Genomic DNA, 27,196 nt, shown 5'->3' with positions numbered 1-27,196 from the left:
AAAAAGGCAACAACAAAAAATACTCTCACTCTCTCTCATGCTTTCTCGTGACTTACCGAAATCGGAGGCTGAAGAAATTTACACTGACTTTACGTCATCTTTTAAAACCAAATAAAAACACCACTTCTACGTGAGATGTCTACCAAAAAAAAAAAACTATGGTGCGAAAAGGTACATTAATCAACCACCATCACTGACCGGAGCCATCTTGACGAATGCCGAGAACAACGGACGAAACGTGTAAGTAATTCTAAAACAATGGAGCATCGGAAGCTTACCGAACTGCAACCAGGTTGCGTGGACGGTACTAAAAAAAATGCTCTAGAAAAAAAAATGGTCTAGAGTACAGATTTTTTATATGAAATCACGTGAAGAAGCGAGGAGAAACTGCAAGCAACTGCTGACAATCACGTGGACAGCACGCCGGGACACGGCGGACAGGCGGGCGTTACTAAAAACTCTTAGGCTAGCACAGAACATCCGGCGAACAAATGGAAGGCTTTGACTGAAGCCAAACGAAAACTAGAATTGTGTGCTTAATGGAATATAATAAAAAAATTTAAAGTAAATATCATTAATAAAATTAAATTAAAAAAAAAAACTAAATTAGGTTTAAAATGTAATTAAACACAAGTAAACATTATAAGACTCACTATAAAATAATTATTAGGTACAGAAAACAAAAATATTTTTACTATGTTACGAGTGCCAAAACATGAAACGGCACAGTATTATAAGCGTATTTGTAACATGAGAACACGAGAATTTGCTCGGTACTGAGGTTAGATGTTCACACACATGTGGCGTGTACAGAAAGGTAGATATATATACACGTTACAAACAAACATGAACGTCTGCAAATAAATTAACCCGGTCGTAGTTCACTGCCGACATTCGACGATTTATTTCCCAATGTCTCGTGTAACGGAGAGATTGTCTCTGGACCCCGAAACTCTGCAATCGCGCGCCGCAGATTGAACGAAAAGGGATTGGGAAAATACTGGGTTTTTGTGAGCGGGTACACAAATTTAAATGTAGCTGAAGAGCGTTGGTATTGGACCACGTGTGCCAGGGACGGTAATTAAATAAACAACTATTGGAGGCGTTCTAAATATGTGAAACATCGTGAAAATTGTGAAATCAACTTTTATGCGAAAATGTCGTTTTAAGTCTTGGGGTAATTAACTCAATACTTTGGATGAATGATGCAATACATTATTCTTCAGACATTATAATTTACTGTCAGTATCCTGTTTTTTTTTTTTCAAATCATATATCCAGGGTGTTAAACTTCTGGAAAGTTGAAATCAGGAAAAAATCAGGGAATTTATTTTAAATTTTGGAAAAATCATGGAAATTCAATAGTCATAATAAAGAACGGTTAATACCGTTCACTTATCTCCATTCACCCAGACCTCGAGAGATTTTTTTTCATATAGTATGTTAGTCCATAGTAATACACACCATAAAACGGCGTATGCAGGGGTATATAACCACTCCCCCCCCCCCCCCTCCACGGGTCTGTTTTCTTTAAAATTATTTCCATTTGTTGGTGGTAATGATATATTTCTTTGGATTTCGGAGATATATACCCCTCTATCTCCCCGCAGTTCCAATCCGAATGCTCTGAAATTTATACAGTTTGAATATTCAGATGTGGCTTGTTTGGTTCTGGGTGACATTTCAATCGGCAGTTTATTTTATTTTCTTCGTCGAGAGGGGCTGGGGCCCGCTCGGCCTCCCCCTCCCGCCGCTCACGCCACTGCGTGGGCCGCGGCCAGTGTTGCCAACCAGAGCACACACGATCTGGGCACGCCAACCGCTACGTGCGGGCACTTTCGGGCGCGAGCAGTTCTCAGTTCGGGTTTCATTCAGGCGCGCGCGCGCACACACACACACACACACACACACACACACACAAATACACACACACACAAAGTAAGAGAACAAAATATTGCTTTTTTATTCAATAAAAATATCATGTACACTACTGTTCTGTTAAATATCATAAAAGCGTGACAACATAACATTTTAAAGTTTAAATGTAATATTGGCGCTGCTGCTAAAGCCTGTGTGTAGGATTTAGGATTTTAAAATGTTTCTTTGGGTGTTTGGCCTGTTTGTGGATGAGGGGGGGGGGGGGGGGAGGAGATAATGTAAACGTTCAATACTACTATTCCAGTAACATGTGATAAAAATTATATTTCCAGGTTAAAGGTGGTTGTAAAATTATTGTAAATATTACCTGTGGTATAAATATGGCGACGTAAATGAGTACCGTAGTTTAATAATATAACCGAGACTGTTTTCAATGAGAGAGATCCCTGATCGTAATGCAGCAGCCCTTTGATATTAGCTGCAACTTGATAATGTGGTTGTACAGAGCCTTAGGAATACAGCGTAATCTAATCTAGGCTGTTTACTAAAAGACACGGATGTTAAATATCACTACGTTACGGCCAGGGAAAAAAAAACTGTTTTCCACCCTTATTGGTATTCCATTCCAAATTAATTTTATTTGGTATTTTTTGACAAAGTATGGATTTCCCCCCCCCCCCCCCCCCCCCCCTGAATTCTGATGTTTGCTTACCCGAGCCGCTCTTCTCGGGTACCGGGTACAGACACAGTAAATTGGGTATGTGTACCAGAGTTCGGGTACGTCTGGCAACGCTGCGGGCGGCCTGTGACGTGAGGCCGTCTGGCAGCGCAGTAGGGGCAGCGGAACAAGGAACCGGAAGCTGTTCGAAGCTGCTCACCTTTCAACTGTCTCCGCCCGCCGCGGGAGTGCGTGGCCTCGGAGCCGGCAGTGCGTGGCCAGTGGGGAGTTTCCGCGACTCCGATCCACACACATCTTAGAACAGGCGTAACTCACAACTATCGACACAAACAATCCGCACTTAGAACGAACATGCAATGCCGAATTACACAACTTAGAAACGCTGTAACTTAGAAAATCGTAACATAGAACTGCCGTAACTTAAACCTGTCAGAATTAGATATATATGTAACTTGAAAACTCACAACGCTGAACCACCCAACTTAAAAATAAATATAGTTTAAAAAACTAAAGAAACATGCTTTTAAAGATTGTCAAACTAAAAAGTAAAAAATAATTTTGAAATTTAATTTATGACAATAGTATATAAGCAATACTAGTATAAATGAGAAAAAAGCTTGAGGCGCTTTGTGCCATATTTTTTGTATATTAAGCGCCCCATGCTTTTTTCTCATTTATACTAGTATTATTGCTTATATACTATTGTCATAAATTAAATTTTAAAATTATTTTTTACTTTTTAGTTTGACAATCTTTAAAAGCATGTTTCTTTAGTTTTTTAAACTATATTTATTTTTAACTTTTTAGCTTGATATTCTTTAAAAGCATGTTTTTTTAGTTTTTTAAACTATATTTATTTTTAACTTTTTAGTTTGATATTCTTTAAAAGCATGTTTTTTTAGTTTTTTAAACTATATTTATGTATAATTATCATAGGGAAATGAGTTACCGACACTACCTATTACCATCTGAGATAACTATTTGGAGTTGCAACGTCACAAAGAAATGGTAAAGTCTCTCCGAATCATTTACAGTTAGATGTATGGATATAATCTTAGAATTTACCGGGAAAAAAAAACCTTTTATTTTTTCGGCGGGGCCGGGAGTAGAACCCACGATCGCTGAATCAGAAAGCTGACGTCACAGACGCCGCGCGCCTTAGACATTTTACAGTGATGCGCCACTCACTCTTAGTCGAAAGAGTTACAGACGGACAGACAAACATACAGGTGAAGCTAATATAAAGCATGTAAAAACGTCGTTAACTCAGAAAACAATAACTTAGAAACACATAATTTTTAACTGCCAAAACTCTTGCCAAACAAACAATGCCGATCCGTCGTGACTTATAAACACACATCGCCAAGGAGTCTGAACTTTAAATCTATATATTATGAAACTTCACAAGCATCTAATGCTCACCAACACGACACCAGTTAGCGTTATAACTGATGTGATGGGGAGCTCATCTGCCCTGCAGAACATTTATACGTAACAAAGCGTAGCTCTCAACACACTATACACATCAGCATACAGAATCGATAACGCGAATTTTGTCGGTCGCTACGTATTCCGTATACTGCGTGTCAAATATCTGCGAGCCTGGTTGTCTCAAGGAAGTGTTGTGCTACTGTCGCTTTTTGGACTCTACGTGATTCAATTGGCAGAGATAGGGTGTATTCTGATCGATGGAATAGTTTTATACCACGTAAACAATAACATGAAACACTGAAAATTGTGACAGGTTTCTACTGTCGCTCTCATGTTCACATATATGTGGCGCGAATTTTAAATGCCTATACTTTATTTAGAGTAATATGTACGTTAGTTTCTGGTTTAACTTTGTAATGTTTAACTCTTTTGTTTTTGAACATTCAACTAGAGTTTATTTTGTTTTCCAGCAGATTATACCTATTTTATCGCAAACTCTTGCCTTCATCATGTACGTAGTGCAAGAGCATACGTAACATATGTCCAACCTTTTAATACCTAAAACACTGGTAGTTAATTTACAATTGTGGTTAGGTTGACTTCGCCACTTTCAAAGACGTTAAGGTTAAATAAAATAGAAAAAAAAATTCATAAGTGTTCCAGTTTTAACCGTTTTCCATTCAATTTTACCGATTTACAGTAGTTTTAACAGTTTAATTTTTAGAGTGCATAGTTTTTTTTAAAAAAAAAATTGGAATCCAGGGCCTATAAACATAAATAATCTTGTATTCCGTCCAGTCACACACATATTTTGTATTTCATCGTCAGTCGCTTTCTGGCGCTGACGTGCTGTTCCACGGACGTGGAACCTCGTCGCCCACATCTCCGAAGGGAACCATGAAGCACGCCTGGACGGAAGCCCTTGTTGATTATGCGACGCCAAGCGGCGCAAGAACCACGCCAGTTGTGTTTCACGGAAGACGGGTACCTGCCAGTTCGAAGAAGGGCTGAGGCGAGCAACTTGTGCGTCATACATCATCCATCACCTGGGCCCTAGTTCAGGTTTTACTGTCGATGACTTCAGTTTCAGTACTGGTAGTATTCTTTTCATCGTATATATATGTGTGTGTATATATATATATATATATATCAAAGTAGAGATGGGCCGTGACATATCGTAGTTGCCTGTTAATTTTTATCGTGTATGGACAGACAAAGTTGTTAAACTGGAGTTCCTCTTTGTCGCTTAACATGTTGAGTAACAGTTGTTGCCTAGTGAGTACATGGCTTCACACTCAATTGTATTAGCAAAAAGACTTGTAATTTTGATCCTACTGCCAGGGCAGCTGACTGCACATTCCCCTCCAGATAGCACCGGCAGTGGTTTGACGCGAGGATGAGCGGGCCAGCAAGGGGGAGGGGTTGAGCCGCAGGGCATCTGGAGTGGCTGACACTGCCCAGACACACAGCCCTGACACGACACTCTCTCCCCCTGAGAGCTCCCCGCGTGCTACATCGCGGCGTCTGTCTGCTTCATCCGGCAGAGAGGGAGGCCATGTATCTAGTTCACACTAGACCTGCGAGCGACACGGTTATCTTACTGGGCTTATTAAACCACACACACAGCTTTGTGCTCATTGGCGGGCGGGTCACAAGATCAACTATTCTCTACACGCAGTGGAATCCTAGCGAAGTAAGACAGCAGCTACACTGTTACAAATTCTCACCTTCAATAATTTACGAAGAACACTGGTTACAAACTTGCAGGGATCTTCGTTAATTTACGGCTATCCTCGTAATTCTACGGACACTGAGTCCACTTTCTTTGAACATTAATACAAAAGAATATTCTTGTTAAGAATACTTTTTTTCCCACTTATCTATGCTTAGAACGTTACATACAACTTGGAAATCAAAGTACGGAGTAGTTTAAAAATATTCTGTTATTTTAAATTACGAAGAACATTCCGTTTATTTGAGGTTGATTCTTTGTTGAAAAGACCGTAAATTTTACTGTAATTTCTAACAGTGTGGTAGCCAGGATTTGTATTTTAGGCATAAAAACTGTGACCTCCCAAGCATGAGGTGGATGGATACCCTTGAAGTGGGGTGGAGTGCCGGCGGGGGGTGGGGGTGCCCTTGGAATTAATAAGCTCCTCACTGTGGAGGCAATCGTGTAACTGTGAAACGGGGTTGATAACACAATAATATATTCCAAAACCATTTTTTTTAGAGAAATTTGTCGAAACTTGTAAAGTTATTTCCGCTTAATTGCATGTATACAGTCCTAGACCGCATAGTAACTTTAGTATATGATGGTCCCGCGTGCAAAACCCTTGGGCCGCAGGTGTTACAACACCCCACCTGCGAACCCCACAGATTTGCGTCTTTGCGCCCAGTAATAATTATCAAAATAAACATCAATAATAAATTGCAAGATTACAACTTTCCCTTGTTCAAGGGTAATTAATGTACTTAAAAACTTACGGATAGTGGTAAGACCTGAATCCCAGGTCCGACAATACAGATTTCGGTTATCCATAGTTCCTCAGAATCACTCCAGGCATATGCTCGGTTTGGGTGTACCAAAATTAAATGGAATTCGAACGCAGCACCCATCGCACGGTTCAAACGTGTTCTTGCACTCTTCGCATTGCTACGACATTGGCTTACGAGTTACCAACAGAGCTGTCAAAATATGGAAACCATAGATTTACTGACCCCACACGACGTGGCGTGCAGCGCTCGACGCACCATTTACAAACTGCTCGAGATTTCTTGAAAGTGTGTGATTACAAATATCATTACGGTTTCGTTTCTTGGTTTCGTCTTTAACATGTTTTCACGTTCGTTTACAGGCATGAGAACATCTAAACACACCATTGTAAGGGACGTGCAGGGAGTCGTGTTATTTAATATTCCACCATAAAATTGAATACAAATTTTCACAGATGAGTGTTACCAACGCGAAGATAGCAATCCAGTTTTGTGCCTGGCGCATAGAGGCTGTAAGGCTTGTTATGCGCGAGCCAATGTCGCCTTTAGCGCCCCCGCAATGTTAGTCTGTTACATAAATACAATTATCGAAAAAAAAAAATTATTTTCTCTGGGAAGTAAGTTTTCGTTGTTCTAGATCGTTGTAACTCAATTTGAGTGTTGGTTATGTTAGGTCAATTACATTGTAAAATACGTAAAATCGTTTTTAAATTATTAAAAATCTTGCAAAATTTTTTTTTCCGGGGATGGTAGGTCTTCACGCGTCTATATATGATCGTAACTTAAATTAATCGTTGGGTCTTAAAAATGACATCACGATGTTAGCAACACATCAGCAATAAAATAGCGTTAAACTTCATTATAACAAAAAAAATTGTTTTGTATATGCACTGTTATGATTTATACCAATTTTACTTACTTTTAAACGAAGAATTTACCTCCAATAAACTAAGACTTCTTCGTACTTTCAGATAACTGAATCTTCGTAAAAAAAAGTTTGATGTTTTCTTCCTTGTTCCGTGTTTCATCGCAATTTAAGATAACCGGATCTTCGTAATAACTACGCCGTATTACGGCTTACTTGTTCTACGTTTCGTTGTGAAACCTGTACATAAGAAGTGTTTTTGTTTTCTGTAGGTCTAAAGGTGAGTTCGAATTTTGTTTTACTAACATAACTAAATTATATGTATATGTAGGAGCGGTCCGGGTTAGGGAGGGACCTAGGTGCGTCCCAGGCCGAAGCCTATACGCCTAGTCATTCTGGGATTAGACATGAAGGTGAGGGTCGCATGCATCGTGTGTTCTTTGCGGGGATTGGCCAGTCATTGGGAGCGATATAGATGCCACGGCTAACTCCCCTGTCTCAGAACTAGCTTAAAACTATGCTAAGTTGGGCCCAGGTAAAACCATGCAGGAAGCAAGGGCATGCATTAATAGCGTAGGAGCATACAGGACACAGAGGATGGTACGGATGAAGAGTTGGACAAAGTAGAAAAGAGTCTACCATGTCGGGGGTTTGAAACTTGTACGCGTAGTCCTCTTTAATTTTTAATCCATTGTTGGATTCATGACCAGGGGCGCTCTCACTCCTGGCGGTGAGTGGCTGCACTGGCCACTCACTCCGCTGCCAGTCAGCACCTAGAACCAGAGAAGAACGAGAAGCAGACAAACTTACATTGGATGTTAACGGAAGCCAACTCAGTACCCGCAGAATTACGAAGATAACCGTAAACGTACGAAGATCCCTGGCTAAAATTTGTAACCAGCATTCTTCGTAAATTTAAGGTGAGCGTTTTCGACAATGCGGTGAAGAAGGTTGGGATGTCCTTCCAATTTTATACTTCAGTTTTTTGAAATTGCGATGTCTGTACGCGCTCGCTCCGTGACTTTGCACCTCCGTGACTTTGCACCTCCATGGCTGGGGCTGCTGGTGGTCCGGGCGGAAGACGGTCATAAAGCAGACGTCGCGGTGACGCGCAGCGGATGTGGCGCGGGGGACGGCCCAGCAAGACGACAGACACACACTCGCGAGACGTGACTAGCGCCTCGCGTGCTGAGCGACCACTCCTCCCCACCCCACCCCCTCCACGCTGCTTCCAACTATCTGCTACTCCTTATGCGAAAATAATGAAGGAAGTCCTTACGAGTGAAGCTGGCCTTAAGGTACAGTCTGTGACTCCTGTGTCGTGTGAAGATGGAGTCACAATGCTACGTTTTATTTGTCCCATCATATCCCACCTATACCCACAATTTCCCACCATGTCGTACCATAACCCACCATTGTCCACAATGCCTTACCATAACCCACCATTTCCCACCATAACCCACCTTTTCCCACCATAATCCACCATTTCCCACCATAACCCACCATTTCCCACCATAACCCACCATTTCCCACCATAACCCACCATTTCCCACCATTTCCCACCATGTCTTAACATAACCCACCATGACCACCGAAAACCTTTTGCGTTTCAAGGGGGAAAAAAACTGTCACAATCTGATTTATGTTTAAGACCCGACATCAACTGCCATATTATTTGCTGTTTATATGCTAACTGCGATGAAATATTCCGAAAGTGAGATCATAGAACAATTTTGTATGCGCCTGCCAGCGGCGGAAACCGAGAAAATGAATTGCTGGTGAAGATGGGCTCAAGGTATAGTCTGTGACTCTTGTGTCGTGTGAAGATGGAAGTGACAATGCCACGACGGACACGACACGCTCAGTTGCCAATCAAAGACAAGTGCGCCGTGACGTCAACACGTCATCTAGTTCTAATTTCGCCGTCTTGTGCTCCAAAATATTTACCTACTTGGTAACTCTTTATGTTGAAAAACGAAAATTTCGTTTTAACGTTTGGGTTTATTATATATTTTTTATTTTTAGCATAGCTAAAAGTGGAATGATTTTTTTGTCCCTTATCAACATATCTATAGAATCTCAATTTGTGCATGAGACGACTGAATGTTATATTGTTGTGCACTTCAGCTATCAACAGGAAAAAAATGTCACATAAGGCCTACACTGTTTTACCGCATTCTAAAATGCATTTTATGGACGCATTTAGCACGCAACAGATTTTCCTATTAGAAATATTTTCTATTTCAATCGCTTCGCGGGCGTGACTTTACTGAAATGAACGCCACAATTTTGTTTTCAAAAGATGGCTAAACTGGTGATTTGTCAATAATGTTATTATTTGTGTATTTTTTAAGTTCTTGATTTACAAAACTTCAAAATTTGTTCACACGCGGTTTTTTTTTCAATTGAGCATTTAATTGAATTAAAAATGTTAAGCTACTCTCGGACATGTTGATTTGATAAAAACCAGCAAGTGTTGATGGCTGTCGTATTTTTGATATGTGGGTAAATGCAAGAATAATTTGTTATTTAATTTTTTAGCTTTTGTTGCGCGTGTGAAAATCGCATGTTCACACTGTCGCGATCATTTGCTTTCGCGTCGCAACCTTTCCGTCGCGCCGTCGCGCTATTGTGATCCCAGCATAACTCACCTCAAACCTGACAAGTTCCGTCATCTGTGGTCCTGTCAGCAATGTTTGTAAGCAAACATCGTGTGTTGCTGTGCAAGTGATAGTTGGGAAATGGCTGACCCCTGGTACCACGACTGAGAACTGTAAAACTTGAGACAAATACATGGCACAGGCTATACAGCCCTGCTAAACATAAAAGAGACTCGCAAAAAAAGATGCGAAAATGGGGAAGGTTTTTCCAGTCCGTCCTCATAAAACATAATTTCATCCAGTGTGAGTAGCTACAAAATGAGCTGTCGCGGGAAGGGTGATGGGGGGGGGGGGTGTCTCTCTTCATTCTCTCAAGGTTTCCACCACTCTCTTTCCCCTCCTGGTCCGTTCTACCTTTGAATATATATACTGTATAGAAGTCGCGAGTGGATAGGATTTACTCTGCGTTTTTCAGAAGCGTATAATGAGCAGCTTGGGAACTTCACCGCTGCAGTGCGCTGCCGTAGCGCCCTGTATCGTCTTAGTTGTTATTTACACGTTAGGGCGCAGCACTGTCGCCTGCTGTCATTCCCCGCACCCCTCAGACATCATTCACTGCAGCTCAACGTCGTTCAACGGGAGGGGGAAGGGGTGTTTGAAGAGTACGACACTTGTCCGCTAGGGACCACCACAAGTCGATGCCCTGGAGATGGTGGCGATTGCGGCGGTGAATTAACCAACTACCTCAAAACCGTATTAGAATTTTTAACCTGGGCTGGCGACTTCTATACAGTATATATATTCAAAGGTTCTACAATGACACGGAAACGGAGACGGATCACCTAAACGGAGAAGTACCCGGATTAGCTCTTCCGTTGACGTTTCTCTGTACGATTAATAGAAGCCACTTTATTGGCTGCGACGGTAACCAAGTTTCTTTATATTTAGTCTTCTATTAATACTTAATGGTTTTTTTTTTTCAGTTTATATACAAATTTTGTCCGTGCTATGATCTCGAAGGCAAAACATATATATATATATACATTTTTTTTTTCCAAATTAAATTAATATATCCGGAAACTTCAAATGCAATCTCATTGGTTGCCATGTGTTACGTTTACGTGCATTGTGGAAGCAGCAGACGCGATAGAGAAATGTTCAGGGAGATCCGGGAACGTTTCCGTGCCATTGTAGAACTACTGGCCTCCTCGGCTCTCTTGCGTCACCCGGGAATACGCATGAGCTGTGCAGGGAGCAAGGGTTTGTCTCCTGAATCTTTAGACTTTTATTTTTATTTTAAATCTTGCTTCAGCTTACGTTTTATTTGTTCCATCATATCCCACCTAAACCCACCATTATCCACCATGTCTTACCATAACCCACCATGTCCATCCCTGGCATATTTTGCGTGCCAGGGAAAAAAAACCCTGACAAAATCTAGTTTATATCTAAGACCCGGCATCAACTGCCATTTTATTTGTTTTTTTATACGCTAACTGCAGGTGTGTGATGAAATATTTTGAAAGTGAGATTAAAGAACAAGTTTGTATACGCCTGTCAGCTGTGGAAACCGAGAAAATGTACTACTGGTGAATTATCGTATTATAATTAAGCAATAATTTTTTTTAAATTATTTATACGATGTACGATTTCTTACCCAATGATATTTCTGATTATTACAATTCCATTCTTTTTTTTGTTGTCAAAGAACTCTATCACTCTTTCTCCCTGCCCCCTACACATATATGGTGCATTCTTATCTGTAATGCCACTGTTTTCAAAAATAATACTAGTAATTTTTATCGCCGTCAATACGCTTTATAGCTGTCCTTAGCAATTCGCGACAAATTCTTTTTTTCGGTTTTGATACGGTTTTGATACGGTTTTTTTTCCTAATTGCTCCTCATCACCGCTCTTCAACAGCTGTAAATGTTTTACTTTGCCGCACTCTTTGACAACCAGGCTGGCGGAAAATAAAGTTATTCCGCGCATGTGTCCATGCGTGTCTAAACAGTCACGCCCGCCCGCCAACACTATCAAATTTGTTCAGTTTTATTTCCCGCGCCCTGTCGAACAATAAAGTACAGCGTGGAAGAATTTCCACGAGTCGTGGCTTGACATTTTGACATTTTCAAGTTGGCAGAGACATCGCCTTGAAAGGTCACATGTGATGTATTTATGCGACAAGAAACAAATTATCGTGTTATTGCAGTTTTTACCCGCGCGAAAATAAAAAAATAAACGATTATGCATAATTTTCTTACCATAAACACGGCAGCCATCAATGTTTATTTTTTAATCGACATTTTTTTTTTCAAATTGAACATTCATTCGGAAAAATCGCTGCGTGTGAAAACATTTAAAAAAATCGCAGATGAATTTAATAAACAAATCAATAAAAAACTTGAATAATAATAATAATAGTATCGCCAGTGCACCAGTTTAACCATCTTTAAAATAAAATTCTAACGCTCATTTCACTAACGTCGCGCCAGCGACGCAGTTGGGAAATCGGTCGTATCAACACATTTTGTCGCGTTGTTTTAAAATAATTTCATTAGCGCTGCGTTCGTCGCGTCGCGTTTATCGCGTCGCACATGTGCCATCGTGATTCCGGCGCCGCAGTCCATGCGAATGTGCAGGTGTGAAAGTAACTATTTCCCTAATGGAACATGGACCACTGGAGCACGTGGGCGCCCGCTTCTCCTGTGTTGAATTTCTTGTCTTTGTCAAGATTACTTTTGTTCTGAGGAGGGTTGGGGAATTACGTTCCCAAAATAATCATCTCTCCTGGTTTTAAAATGTCAGAAAAAATATCCTATCTAATTTCACACTGTACTCACAATATACGCAGGCATAGAAATTATGCAGTTTCAAAAGCGAAAATGGATCAGATTCTTTTCTGTATATTTTGTAGCATGGTGTAGCCTATTCTATCTTAAAAATTGGTGCCGGATTAAATTCATATTCATAATTAATATAAGTAGACGAACTTATTTCGCAGCAAAATTAATATCTCACGTGTGTATGTGTTTGTATGTGTATATACAAACACACACACACAATTAACCAAATGAAATAAAATAAACATATTTTTTTTCGCCCACAACTTTAAGCAATCCTTGAAACATGTATCATTTACCTTTACAGAGAAAAATGTTTTTAAATCACATCATACGTACATAACTGAAATACGAAACTAAAACTAATAGATCCAAATGGCTTAGATCAATCAGCTGAGTTGTCTAGTCCTTAGCGAGGGTAATTTATTTTGAACTTCCTGATTACAAGTCTTAAAAATCTTGAAAAATGCATTTCCATGTATTTCAGAAAGTTTGGTATAGACTTCTGTTAAGCGATAGCCACAGGCGCAAAACACATTTAAAATTGCGTCTTCGACCATATATATTTTTGCTCTCAAAGACTCTTCATATGAACACACTTTTTCAATATTGCAAGTCAAACCAAAGAATGTCAAACTTCTACCTTGGAAGTGGATGTTTTGAACGTAAAAACTTCTGTAAGTTTTGGTTGCCAGGTCAGTGATGAACGGACAGGAAGAAAAGAAACTGGTTAAATCCAGTTGGCGCATGCTTATTAGGTTCTGCTGGCGAGGTCTTTGAATATATATACTGTATATAAGTCGCCAGCGCAGGTTAAAATTTCTAATACGGTTTGAGGTAGTTGGTTAATTCACCGCCGCAATCGCCACCATCTCTAGGGCATCGACTTGTGGTGGTCCCTAGCGGACAAGTGTCAAACTCTTCAAACACCCCTTCCCCACCCTCCCACAAACATGCGTTGTCCTCCACCCACCCTCTACCCCACCTCTCATCCCTACAGTTTTGTGACGCACAAACTCCCGTTGAACGACATTGAGCTGCAGTGAATGTTGGGTGGGGGGTGCGGGGAATGACAGCGGGCGATAGTGCTGCGCTCTAACGTGTACATAACAACCTAAGACGATACAGGGCGTTACGGCAGCGCCCTGCATCGGTGAAGTTTCCAAGCTGCTCATCATACGCTCCTGAAAAACGTAGAGTAAATCCTATCCACTCGCGACTTCTATACAGTATATATATTCAAAGGCGAGGTGTTAGCGGCAACTGACTCGCAGGTGTGGCGGGGAGTCCGAGAGAGACGGAGTTATAAGGGCACGTGCCTTTGTAGAACTGGCCTCAGGGTCGATGGTAAGTCCTTGAGAAGTTCTTTATTGGCTTAAACAACAGTAACAAACAATTTTATTAATTTGCAGATTTGAAAAATCCAAATTTTGAAGAAAAAAACGTAGGTCATAAGTGCGACGGATAAATATTCAAAACCAAGGGCAACGAGAAGCCGAAGAAAGATCGGATCAAGCAGAATAATTCCAAACAAAAAGTACCCTTCCCCCCCTCCCCCACTTTCTCACCAAATCCAGCACCGAACGATTGAGATAACTGCAGGAGCGCCGAAAAAGATCAGCAACTGAGGATTTTTCGACTGCCAGTTTGGCGGGTGTTGAGGGGCTGTAAGACCATGGAGTGCCTGAGATGAGGGTCTCGGTGCCTCGGAGGTGCCAGAGACACCCTCTCCCCCCCCCCCCCCCCCCCCCCAACACACACACACCTCCTCCGAGAACATCGGCGGTGAGAGGCGGCGCTCTTTGTCTTCCCAGCGACCTCCGACTCTTGACTAAAATCCCGCAAAGAAACCGAAGATCATCACGTTTTCACGTAAACTCTGACGGCTCTGTGGCTCTGTACACGACTGATCCCGCCACCATTAGTTCCCCCTCTTGTAAATATTGTACTAAAAAGTGATATCATAAGTTTTAAGAAAGAAATCCTAGCGTATACTTACCTACAATGCTTAACGTTCGAATACTTTTTTTTTTTGGCAGTAAACTAAATCTCTCTGAATTTTCCGTGCCGGGTAGGCGATCTTTGATGAGTGGAACGTACAGGTTCGTTAAGTCATGCGTTCTGGCTCTTAACGACCCGGGAGTAGTTTATATCCCAGACACCAAGTTCCGTGTGTGCAGCGGTCCTGTCGGCTTGCTAACGAATTACTATGATCACGTCCGTGATTGGTAATCTGTGAAGGAAAAAAAAAGTGTTATTAATACTTAGGTTTACATTAAAATAACATTAAACATTCTTACAAGTAATAGTTTAATATATTCTTCTAACGATTAATTAAAAAAAAAAGTCTGGGCCCGTACCCGCCATTAGCAAGTCGATGGAAAGCCTGCGATAACGATGATTTCACGGCGGCGCGCTCTCCGCTCAGTAATTATGCCCTCGCCGCCACGAGGCAAGAGGCGTTTACCCGCATCGACGAAGACTCTTGCATGTTTCAGTAAGTGCTTTCACCTGTGAAGCTCGCCCCGGGAAGCGAACAAATAACTCTCGTGTGGGAGCATATTTCAGAAATTACGAAACCCGCGTGATTTATTTCTCGAGCTAAAAGGTTCGGGACACTGTGAAGTCTCATAAATAAATGAAATATACGAACTAATTATAAAACTATAGTTCTTCCCAAATTATCTGAACTCTTTAAAGGCCTTGCTAAGTATTTTCTTTCAGTCAGTAAAGAAGTTAAAATAAGGAACTACCGTAAAAATTCTTTAATGGTTGGTATTAATGTAGGGCAGGTTATGTCTAGTTAAGTACAATTTCATGCAGATGTGGACAGAGGCGATTGTCTGAAGATGATTAAAAGATGTTCAGTTTATTTGGGATGCATGTACCTTGAAATGGTTTCACATTTAATTGAACACGCGTAAGAGCCCTTTTTGCCTTTTTATTTACATGTTATATATTCCTCCACTAAATGCCAAAACTTACGTATTTTCCGGAAAACATGGGAACTATTCCCAATGATGTGACACTTATGCCGGAACCACAATAGCGTGGTGGACGCGACACGAATAAGATACATGTTTATTTAAACCAATTTCGTTCGACAAATCTGTGACGTCAACGCGGCAGGATTCGCGGACGCGACATTGGCCTACTTCTCGATTAAAAAAGTTCTTCTTCCTCTATTTTTTTTTTTAGCGTCGCAGGTGCGATGTTAATGTAATGGGCATCAGAATTTTGTTTTCGAATGATCATTTTCATCTGGTGAATTGGTAATAGAATATAATTATAATTATATACTTTTTTTAATGGTTTCGTTTACTTAATTGGTTTGTGAAATCTTCTACGTTCACGTACATTGATTTCTCTTACTACATAATAATTGTGGATTAAACAGATTTTTCTCAAACTGGTAAATTAAAAACCAAATTGTTAGCATTAATAGCGAATGTAATGGCAAAAAAAAAGTTTTTGTTTGTCGTGCAGTTAAAAACCACATGATCGTAATAATGCTATGTTTTGCTTTCGCATCGCGTGAGTCGCGCTGTTGTGATCCCAGCATTATTGTCGTTGCAAACACAAACGTAAGATTTTATCTTTCTCCGGAATACAGTCCCATCTACGTCATTCCATTTGACGTTTCAAATGAGGTTTTTCAGTAAAATTAAAAATAATTCGTGTAATAACACCAAGGGCGCAAATCTGTAGGTTTCGCTTGGGGGCCTGCGGAAATTAGCTTCTTTTTTTTGGTTGGTTGGGGGGGTGGGGGTGGGGGGAATTGCTGCTCAAGATTTATTCCGCGTGGGGTTGACCGACCGGTCACGTCTGGATGGGGTGCTTGTATGTCGAATAAATACTGCTCATATTGACCTACATGCATGCAATAAGCAGAAAACTTTTATAAAATATGCAGAAGGTTTTTCGTAAAACATATGGTTTTGATAGCAAACCCGTTTCACAGTCACGCTTTTGCAAGCGCAAGCGGCTTCTTAATTACAAGGTGGCTGCCTTCCCCCCTCTCCAGGATCAACGTCAAGAATAACACTGTAAATATTTTTGCAGGACCCAAAAAAAATGCATTTGTGATATGTATGTCATGTCTGCTGTCACACTATGCGGTTGTACCGGAGCGGCCAGTTTATACTCGGCGATTTCTTCTAAGATTTCTACTTGTTTCCATGAAGAAAGTATACTTGGCGGAAGTTTAAGTCGCAGTGGCATAAACGCATTGTGTTATACAGCCTAAATTATATGTATATTTGTCACGCTTAGAACTAAAGGTAACTCAGCGCTTTCGCAATCTATATTTTAGTACGATACGAAACTTGTTGACACTGATTATGTTGCTCAGATGATTCAACGTATATTTACTATCTTATTTGTTACAAATGTGATTTTTTTTTCATGTTAGAAATTTCTTTCGTTTCGTATTCTAGTTTTTGAGACGTGTTTTTATATACTTGAAATTTGTTTTTATTTATGTTAGCTTAGTATTATACATTTTAGTTTATCATATGCCTTTACAGTGTAAACACTTGCGTGGTTAGCTTACCCACATAAATTAAGTCCTTGAAATAAATTAATTTCAAGCTTGAGTGAACCATCAGCCGAGAATACGTTCAAAATACCGAAAATTTTGAGAAAACCACTAATCGGACCTATGTGTGTGATACGCCGCTGATTCGTCTTTTGTGGAGTGACGATGCCAGCAGCAGATATCACGTAGCTCGATTTAAACATTAAAAAAAACCAAGTCGATATCGATATGTAATTATAGAATTAAATTACATACGATTCATCTGGGTGAAACCAGGATTAAGTTTTCTTCAAAAGGCTCGGAATTATTACAGGTTAACCTTGGGTGACTCGCCCATAAAAACCAAGAACTGCCGTGAAGAAAGATTCGCACGTCAACAGATTCAGTCGATTGCGTAACATCAGAACCAGACTAGGGAATGAAATGATTTTGAAATTGGCACTGAAACAGATTATTTCCCATTAAAATTTATCTATCTGACATCATACAGTTTATTGCACATTTTACACACATGCATAATTGTTTTCAAGTAAAACGATTGCGTTAATGGCTCTCCCTTTTCGGAACTACACCCAAACGAGATCTAGTTCACGAAGCGTAGACTAACATATTCGAAATAACAAAGAGAATGAATGATCAAGTTTGACCTTTGACATCGGCTGATTTTGGCTTGTTTTCTTTGTTTTTGCGTTACCGAGGCTCCTCCATGACATATAGTATAACCAGCACTGGCATATGTAAAAATAATTAATTAAATCTTCATTGCATTCAAATAAAGAATTTTAATAAATATCCGGGAAATGAAGTAAAGATAGGATAACTTTTTAAACTATCCATATCATGATTTACTATTAAAAGTGCCAGTGAAATTATATATAAAAAAATCCCCATTTTTGTAAACGGCAATCAATTCTAGCCAAACACAAGTCTTCAACTCATAAATAATTTAAAAAAAAAAAAATTGTAGGGTTTTATTAGTGCGGCTTAGTATTGTGAAAGTAAAATATTTAGTTTAATTTTTTCAGTGTAGTGTTTTGACATATATATAGACCATGTTTGTTGTGAATGTATCTAACTGTAACAAACTTCACTTAAAGTTTTATGATCATTTTATTGAGGGTATAAATAAGTAAAATGTTAGTTATACAAAATTTTATACATATATGCATTTGTTTAGCTCTATCATAGGTAACTGGGTCAATAGGGTACAACAAGTAAAAAATAAAGAACTCCACAATTCCCGAATCTCTGTATATAATTCAATTTTTTTTACATAATATAACTACTAAATAAATAAATACCATTTAGTTGACTCTTAATGCAGATGTTACAAAGTCCATTAGCCTCAATATGGGGCAATGTAATCATACAAAGTATTTTATTTTGTGTTCAACAGAATTACTTTGTGTTGCAATACTATCCAATAATTATATCGCAAACTATGTATACTTGGCATAACAACTGCCTTGACAAGATTCGTACTAAACCGTACGTTATGTTTAAAATATATAATACTGGAAATCTAGGAAGGAATACATACTGCATCACTAAAAAATATGTTTGTACATTGATATATTCTATGATTCTTGAGCAATAATTATGTGACATAAAATGACAGTAAGGAAATCTTTAGAATCTCGTATTTGCTGGACGCTTTAAAAATTCGTCTGCGACATTTTGCACATTATATGTATAAAATAACATGATGTGGTAAACTTATACAAGTGTCTGCAAATTTTTATCTTCGACTCACTGCCAACACACACGTATAAAATAATTTTGCTGATATGGTTCCGAGTTATGTGGAGATTTAGCAGAAGAATTTAACAAGAGAAAAAAATTAGGCATTATTCAAAATTTAATGAGTGCAGCTGTATATGAGCGTTATTTTTCGACACTGGTAAATCGGTAAGGCATGTGGCAGGAGAGCCAGCACCGCGAGACGTGGCAACAGCGCGGAAACCTCTATCACACACAGCCTGACATTGCGGAGGCACGGCTGGGCGACTTCCGGAAGAGTGGCCCCGGGCTGGGCAAGGACAGACCGCTCCGAGTGGAAACAAGTGGGAATGCCCATGGGATTTGTGCACGTGACCTTTTACATCATGTCCATTGTCCCAAGCGGTCACGTCTCTTCGAGTCCCTTGGATATAACGAACTTTTTATAATTTTACCTGTTGGTCTCGTATTATGGCAGAAGAAGCATTTGAAAAAGAAAAAAAAAAGTTAAACGAAAGTAAAGTTTTCATATGAATAAGAATCTGTAAAAACATTATAAATAAAAGAATCTTAATAAACACGAATGAATAAACAACATTGTCGCGATAAGCCCACTGTTGCAGCACATTACGTACTCGGGCTTATTCCCAGTAGTAAAGAACGGTGTCTGTTAAGTCCTGGAAAACTCCCGAAATAATACGTACTTACTAAAGACAAAACTATGGTTGGCCACACCACTTAATTGTCGATGTGTGTTTTCAGTACTATGCAGGCGTGTTTAGGTTTTTAAATTCCAAGTAGGGGACTCACAATGGGCCGAGGTGGGATTGACGATGACGCTACAGACGGAAGGACGCGGCTACGTCTTGCCGGCGCGTTGCTTGTCCTTGGCGGCGCGCAGCAGCGCCTGCCCGAAGCTGGCGTCGTCCTGGGGGCTGACCGCCTCCTCGCAGCCCTCGCCCGACACCCCCTGCACGTCGGAGCGGCACGGCAGCTGGATGATGTGGTTGGTGCGGTCGATGCAGCTCGGCCGCAGCTGCTCGGGGTGCACGTTGAAGCTGGAGTCGTCGGGGCAGGGCCCGCGCGAGCCCAGCGCGTAGCAGCGGCCGTCGGGCGCCATGGCCCACGTCGCGTTGCCCGCCCGCGAGCTCTCGCGGGCGCACGGGTCGTCGGCGCAGCGCGGCTCGTCGTCCTCGGCCCTCACCAGGATGAACACCTGTCCCCGGGGGCAGGGCCCGCGGTGGTACAGCGCGTGGCACGCCCCCGACGACCGGCCCCGGGACCGCGCGTGCCCCGGCCGGCAGAGGCACGCGCCGTCGCCGAACAGGTCCTCCCCCAGGTAGGTGCCCGTGGTCGGCCCGCCGCACAGCTGTTCCTCGTCGCGCGCGCGCCGGCACGCGGCCTCCGCCGGCCACCACACGGCGCGCGGCTGGTCGCAGCACCTGCACGGCCGGCAAGCCGCCGCCACGTCTGGCAACACCGCCTCGTCCAGCACCAGCCGGCTGCCCGGGTCGCACGGGCCCTGCTCCAGCAGCGCGTGGCAGCCGCCAGAGTGCAGCACCTTCCTGGCCGCCAGGCACTCGAGCTGCCGGCGCGACAACACGCCCGCCCTCGCCGCCGCCAGCGCCGCCAGCACCAGCACCACCTGCGCCCTCATGCTCGCTACTGCTGGTGGCCGCCGGCGCCCGTCCTCGTATACACTCGCCTCGGCGCAGCTCGGGCGAGCTCGGCCGCTTCCGCCGCGGGTCCCGTCACTCCGCCCGCGGGCTCGGAGCACTTTCCCGTCCTTCGGCCTGGACGACTTTACCGCGTCAGGTCTAGTTCATGTTGTGCAGTGCCAGACGTAGATTCTTAACTTGTTAGATTATCGCGAATGAACTGTAAAGTCTTTGTCATATTACTAATCTCAGAACTCGACAGTTCTCACAAGTAGTACCGTGGTATCAATCTCCCAAATGTATTTTGCAAAGCAACATGGTGTTTGGTTACGTAAACTAACAATAACATAAAATTGTTTATGATAACTGTTGGAACAACAGTGGTAGAAGGATACATAGGCTATTGATTCTACTACTGAAAACTGTCAGTTTTGAGATAAGTTACATGACAAAGACTCTAGTTAACGCAATAAAATTAACTTTTATAGCAAATTATATATATATATATATGTATATATATACACACACACACAAACAAACAAACATTGTTCTACGTGATATACATGAAATGTTTATTGTGCTACGAAGCGCAACTAAAAACATTTCACACAAAAATTTATAGCATCAGCACTAAGGTTTTTTTACATGTTAAATTTACATGTTAAATTTATTATTGTTTCTATTACTTATTTAAATTACAAAATACGATTTTTTTAGTACAAATATTATATCAATAAGTTTTATTGAATACTGAATTTATTTTAATAATACACAAACCATAAAAGAAACACTTTGTGAAATTTTGAAGATCAATTTGATTTAGAATGGAGATTAAGTCCAAAACTCGTCGATAAGAAACTTATTTTTATTTGCATTTTGCGCAGCTGATTTCAAAATCACGATTGCCCGATTTTCAATATATGTGCCGCACGATGTCACTTTGCAGTTACGTCACGTCGGAGGGGGGTGAGGAAGTTGGGGAAATGGGGTGTTTCTCGCTGCTTCAAAATGTTTGAAAAGTGGAGGGATATAAAACTTTCCATCATCCTGCCACGACTCGGGTGGTTATGGAATGAAGATATGAAATATTTATTTTTAGACTTTCGATAAAATTTTCCAGTGCGCAAGGGGTTCCGATGGAAAGGAAGGAAATTGTATTTCGTCGGCAAATGAAGGAAGCGGGGGTTTTTGGGGAGGGGGTGGAGGATTGGAGAGGGGCAATGAAATGCTGGTCTTGCCTCTCTTCTGCCTCGCCCTTCCTAATCCGTGCATTCATAACGTGTGCCTGGAAGCTCGTAAGCTGCTGTGGCTTGAGGAGATTCCATAGTTGATGCAAGGAAGATGAGCTTGCGCGTTCTTGTTCATGTCGCTACTACCGCCATTACACGCAGTGACTTTCCTCGTTATGTTGTGAGGAGGCCACTGTTCCCACGAATCTCCGACAGTTGAAATCCGTACTTTGATAATATAACTAGTGCGTACCTTGTATCTCGTTAACAACGAGAGTAATCTCACAACTCTGCATTAAGCTCAGTGCGTCTACAGGTCCCAAAAGTCCCGAAAGCCAAGGAAATTTGCTGTAACTGGAGGACTGGTCACGAAAGTAAATAGTAACTATGCTGGTAGTCACGAAGTTCCAATATCCAACAGTGTTTATTTTTTCTAGCTTGAATACTTTTACTTCTTCAGTTCATAGTCGCACATCAAAAATAAATATATTAAAAATATTTCTGTCTAAAATTGGCGTGTTCCTCTGAATTATGGGCGTAGATCTCGCGAGAGGCAATAATTGTAACTGTGAAACGGGGGTCATAAACTTAATTTCTTCTAAATCGACCTAAAATCCAAAGTGATGTGCAGCTAATGACAAAGTTGTAAAATTAATGTTACTCCAAAGCGTTTTGGAAGTTCAGATAATAATATAGAGTTTGTGTGTGTCACCTTAACCTTAAAATAAAGATTTAAATATTGCTGTACAAATACCATCATCTGCTGCCGTTGTGTCTCTGTGTAAATTAATTTTTGCCATAGTATTTGTTTACTGTTTCCGATGGGTTTTTTTATGTGTAACATCTTATCTCTAGGTGTTCGGCATTTGGTGGGAGTAATTTGGTGAATGCACCCGCATTCGCTCCTGGAGCAGCTACGTCGACTATCAAATCATTCTATTTACAGAGCGAAATTTTAAACTATCCGATGGAACGGCTCCGATAATAGAGACCAAGACTTGAAAAATACTAAACCACGGATTTGGACACAAGTTTCGATGAGGAATTTTGTTAAAATACTGCTTAGCCTATTAAAATTCTTTAAACAGTTAATACTATAAAGTTTCCCTTGGTCTTTGGGAACTTTGGTCCGTGCACTCCGCCACAGATGGCAGCACCGTGGTTGTTACACATTTCCGTTGCTTGACTTCCGTCGCATTCACAAATTTACTCCCACGAGTAACTAACTTAATTAGACTTCTGGGAGAAGCTCTATCATCCAGATATTGTATAAATAAATGATCAAAACCATCGTCTAAATCCAAGTTCCTGGTTGGCTTGAGTTTATTTGTAATATTTTCCGGGGAGAGTTTCCGAACCCCTTGGTAAGGCTTATCTCTTAGAAATATTAGGGCGCCGCTGAAGCAATGGCGTTCTGATGGCGAACACGGCGCTCTGCCGAAACACGTACCGCATTTGGTGATTACGAACCAATACGCGGTGTGCAATTCGTTATGATCCGCTAGACTCGTGAGCCACGGCATAAATCAGTGACGTCAGAGGCACGCTACCACTGAATATTTAATGTGTGCGTTGAATAAACTATTTTCCAGTGAAAAATGAAAGCTCTGTTTCACTAATAAATTTAATATAGTTTTTTTAAATTTTAAATTTTTCAGGACATAAAAACTGTCGGTTATATGTCTCATAATTGTTAAATTTAATGATGGAGTAAAATAAATTAGTGTCAATGTAGCATTATCTGTGTTTTGCCATAGCAATCATGGGACCTACATAAAAAATACTCCATACAATTTTTAATATTAAATATGTTTTACGTTGAACTTCATTGTAAATAAGTTTGACTACTAAACACACCCATCAATGATGAAAAGAGCCATGAAAATTTCACATTATTGAATAGTTTATATAGTTAAATTACATCGGTAACGTCTAATTCGTTTCACGCCACCAACTGATACATACGTGGTATATAACGTAGCACCGGTGCTATAAAAAAACGTTCCAAAAGTGTGGTCATGCTCAAAGGTTACGGTCGGAACGTCATCGGTGGTCGCTGTTTAACGAAGAATGCTGTGTTCGCAATCACGCAACTTCTTCCTGCGGGAATCTCCGCGACCTCCGTTGCCGTCGCAGCACGCGTGTTCACAATCAGCCCGCATCCGGAAGCAGTTTTATTGAACTCGAATTGGGATCGAGCCGCGTCCCATCGTCGCCCGGTCCACTTACGTTTACGTATGACGTGCGACCCGTCTACAACAGTCCGAAACTGTGAGCGATCCGTGTTCTTATCCTAGTGTGAATAACGTCACATTGTCGCACGGAAAACTGCGCTGTCTACTGTTGCAATGTACGAATCTACTCATCTACAATAAATATAGAGCGCTAAAATTAATGTTTTTCGATTTTTGTTTTCATGCGTTATAGATGAGTATGCAGCAAAGTTTTTAAATATTCTTTTAACTTGTGAAAGTTGTTGTAGTTCAGTAATATTTATTCTGCAAAAATGAATTCGTGTTAGACCTTTGAAAAGCGCCGGTCGCAAACGGACAGTACTGATTAATATTTTATCTCTGTTTTCTTGGCTTCTTACCACACCGTCCGTTATTTTCTGTTTACCCTTTTGGAACGGGAATCTGAAACAGAAAATATCACTAGTGTTCTTCCTCTTCTATGCTACCGAAGGGCACAGATTGGGACGAAACGTTCAAGTTGTCCAATGTATTCGGACCATCGCCCACACCTCCCTTGATGTTTGAGGCGAGGGTCACGTGGACCAATCAGCGATCAGTTTCCGTCGGACACAGTTTGGGGCATCGCGATTGTAGACGGGCCTTTGTGGTCACGCGGCGTGATCTGAGCCTTGAAAGCACGTCCCGTCCCGCCTTTTTCTTACTCGGAAGTGTTTACATAACGTGTTTTTCAGATGCTCAGATTAACAGGGATTTCTCCCTGCCCTGCCCTCTCTCTTTCTGAGTCTACTTCTCTCTCTTTCTCTGTAGATATATCGGGTTTTTCACTCCCTCCGGTGGAAAAATTTTTAGGCTGGTTCTCCAGGCCGGCTTGTGCGCAGCGGTTTAACTTTCTCTGACGTCACACGTTAAGGCGCGTGATTGCAGGTTCCGGTGAACGGGTTTCCCCTTATAAACATTTTTTTTTTCTTTTGTGATACGACGCCCGCATATACTTGTTTCGCCCCGTTAAAAAATAAATAACAGTACCGTCTCGGCACGTCATGCATCGCCTTACGTAACTCGTCGTCCCAGAGGCGTTTGCATGTAGTTATTCCAGCCGCCGCGCACAAATTGCGGAGGTCTGGATGTTGTTTTGATTCCTCGCTTCGCAAGGCCAGAAAGGAAATAAAAAAAAAAACCCGCTGTCATTGAAAACTCCAGGGTTTATTTCCTTTACTACCGTATGCAAACAAGTCCATCGTGAAATCATGTTCAACTATTTTTATTTCAAGCGAAAAATGGCTGTGGCTTGATTTTTTTTTTTGGTGCTGATATAGTACAAAAATTAACATAAAAAAAGAAGTTGTTTAAGTAATTCCATTCCATTATTATTTTCTACTCTCTGTTGAGAAAGTTAAAAAAAAAAATGTACTCAGGCACTGTGATTTGTAAAGAGCCACTGTTATTTGAAATTATGTTGTGCTGACGACGGTTAAATTGTTGGTTTAAATGCCAGCTTTGAACGAAATGTAAACCATAATTCTGAACAATTATACACCATAATCTTAAACAACCTCTGCCAAGTAATAGTAATTGCATACCTACATTCAGCAACATCCGTTTTGTTTTGGTTTTTGGTCGTGCGGAATATTATTAGCTGGTAGGTTTCTACAACAAAGTGAAAATTCTACCTTCTTGTGATAAAATATGTCGTTAACAGGGGCCGATACAGAATTTTTTTTCCTTGGGAAGAGGGGGGGGGGGGGGTTATATTTATAATGTTTAAAAACCAAAGAGAGAAAAAAAAAATTGAACAGTCGTAATAAAAAAATTGGTTGTCTGTAAAGTCGGTTTACGGACGATTGTTTAACGTGACAACGTCATAGCAAAACATTGATGAAATGATTGCAAACTTTTATGAATAAAATTAAATCATTTTATTGAATTATCACTATTTTGTATGGATACAAAGAATTAGTAAAATTAAATCTACAATTTAATTGATAAATTTACTTTTATTTGCACTCATTAATTCAAATATGTTTATTACTTTAACGAAGAGATTATTTTAACTATAACTTTTATACATGTTTGCTATTTAACTTCTTCCAATCTGTGTTATTCTGTTAAGGATAGGACGATGATAGGAAAAGTAGGAAACTAATGGGAGTGTTTCAAGTTTAATGTGCCTCGAAAAAGTCAAATCGATGGTTGTTCCAATCGAGTGGAAGAGAGATAGATGCGGCGCAAGCGTACAATGAGCGTAACGGGACACAGCGTAACGGGACAATGTGCGTAACAGGGCACTTTTTCGTGCGTGCAGCCGGCGTTCATCGATTTATTAGACGTTGCCACGTCAAAAACTTAACATTATCATTGACACTAATACACTGACATATAGCCTACGGTAGTAGCAGTGACGTGGATTCCCACACACAAACATAACTGTCTTTACTGGCATTTTGCCCATTTTTTATTCATAACTTCGGGAGGGGGGTTAGAGAGATACATCCCCCGTATCCTACTCCCTTATTCTCTCGCCACTGGTCACTGGTGTTAGTGCGATCAATGTGTTTTAAATACTGAAAAATTGTTGTCTGATTAAAATATAAAACGGGAGTGTTCGAAAATTATTGTAAATGTTAATGTTATTAATTATTCAAATAAAAGTACGGATTTCCACAATAAATTAACTTGGCAGTGCGTAGAAAATAATATTGCCTAAAGTTTGAGTAAAGCATGGAGGCATCGTATGATGCTGGAATCAAATAAGCTGCGACGTGAATCAAATATTTTTCTAACCAATCACGTTCGACACATGTGTGACGTCAGCGCCGCCAAAATTTGCGGACGCGACGGAGACTCGGATTAGAGAAATGTTTCTCTACTGTCATCGCGTTGTGGGACTGATGGTACTGAAATGAACATCAGAATGTTAGTTTCCAGTAATTACGTTCCCACTGGTGCATTGGTTGTACAACCATTCTTTTTTTTTTTGAAAGGTTTTGTTTACTTATTTATTTTTGTCTCGAACAGGTATTACGAAACATGTATATGTAATGCGTAGTTTAACGGCAAGACGACAAG

At 40.7% G+C, this 27,196-nt stretch overlaps 1 protein-coding gene across 1 annotated transcript in view; it reads left to right on the top strand.

Annotated features, from left to right (window-relative positions):
- LOC134530796 (roundabout homolog 2-like) overlaps nucleotides 1–27,196 on the top strand; it is a 347,447-nt gene that overhangs the window by 267,905 nt on the left and 52,346 nt on the right. The window lies entirely within an intron of this gene.

This window comes from Bacillus rossius, chromosome 3, assembly GCF_032445375.1.
Source record: "Bacillus rossius redtenbacheri isolate Brsri chromosome 3, Brsri_v3, whole genome shotgun sequence".
Classification (NCBI taxonomy): Eukaryota; Metazoa; Arthropoda; class Insecta; order Phasmatodea; family Bacillidae; genus Bacillus; species Bacillus rossius.
This window is presented reverse-complemented; position numbering and strand designations above follow the sequence as displayed.